General features: G+C 36.3%; 1 non-coding gene across 1 annotated transcript; it reads right to left on the reverse strand.

Annotated features, from left to right (window-relative positions):
• Positions 1–608: 608 nt before the first annotated feature.
• Positions 609–772, reverse strand: LOC112407098 (U1 spliceosomal RNA). Its single transcript, XR_003004677.1, has one exon. It is a non-coding gene; the product is annotated as a U1 spliceosomal RNA (small nuclear RNA).
• Positions 773–1,393: the final 621 nt, after the last annotated feature.

Here is a 1,393-nt window from a genome sequence, read left to right on the forward strand (position 1 = left end):
CTTACTGGATGACATTTTTCCTCCAGTTTTCTGGTTATTCTATGAACATCCTTGCATATATGTCTTTGCACACATGTGTGAGAAGCTATCCAAGTCAGGGCCCACTTATTTACCTAACTCCTTTGGGGGTGTCATTCACACCATAATCTATGGGAATGGAAATGCCTGAAGTTGGGCCGTGTGTTAGCCTGCAAGGCTGTTCTCAGTGGCTGTGAGTGAGATACTTTCCCAGAGATGAAATGCTAGTTCTAAAGTTAGAGTATGTAAAACATGAATCTGTATTCATTTACAGTGTCATTAACAGTGAGTGCTTGTGATGACCTGTTTTCTGCATGGCTTCTAAAATGTGCAACACACAATCCTACAGAAACAGTTGCTCCTGGAGTTGTGCAACACGTGAAATATGGTGGCCCTGATTTCTCAAAACTCCATAACCAGACCGATTTAAGTAAGACTATTAAGTAAAAAGTAGTATTCTCTTAAAATTTGCACTTATGTAATTACAAAGGTGTTTGAGCATGTTTTATATATTTATTATCTATTTATAGGTATGTGTGTGTCTGTGTGTAACCTCTTTGTTCATACTATTTGCCTATTTTTTTTTTAATCAGGGGAGGGCGCGAACGCAGTCCCCCACTACCACAAATTATGCAGTCGAGTTTCCCCCATTTTGGGAAATCGCAGGGGTCAGCACATCCGGAGTGCAATGGATAAGCCTTGCCCTGAGAAAACCGCCTTCGTGATCATGGTATCTCCCCTGCCAGGTAAGTATTATTTGCCTATTTCTTTTCTTGAGGGATTATAGGTCAAGACATTTATTAAAGACTTAAAGATGAAAAATAATTTATTTCAAATGTGCTGGATATAATTTTTCAGTGTCATTCTATTGACCACTAAAAATTTAATACAGTTTGAGTTGCATGTCTTTTGTATAAATACCATTTCCATTATATGGTAATAGAAATATCCCGTGTTTCCTTTTTAATCCTTTTTAGCCTTTAGTAATTTAAGGAGTGTGTTAAATATTGATATCCAATTTTGTTTTCTTTTTTCTCCAAATGGTTTATTATTTTCTGACACCATTCACTTAATAACACACATTTTCTTACTGACTGGAAGTGTACATTTATTGTATGCTGAATTCCCATGTATATTTTAGTTGGTAACACCTTTATAACTGAGCCAAAAGAAGAGCAGAGTTATACAAAATATGATGGAGGAAAAATAATGGATTCCATTTGGGATATGTTCATATGAGTTATATTTAGGACAAACAGGTAAAGAGGTCCATTCAGTACTCAGGATTTCTGTGTTTAGCCTCATTTTAAATCAAGCCCTCATAGATATTTAGTTGCCATTACATAATCTTGGCCAGGCCAGATTTCCCCAAATA

Source organism: Neophocaena asiaeorientalis, unplaced genomic scaffold (genome assembly GCF_003031525.2).
Source record: "Neophocaena asiaeorientalis asiaeorientalis breed wild unplaced genomic scaffold, Neophocaena_asiaeorientalis_V1.1 scaffold447, whole genome shotgun sequence".
In the NCBI taxonomy this organism is placed as follows: Eukaryota; Metazoa; Chordata; class Mammalia; order Artiodactyla; family Phocoenidae; genus Neophocaena; species Neophocaena asiaeorientalis.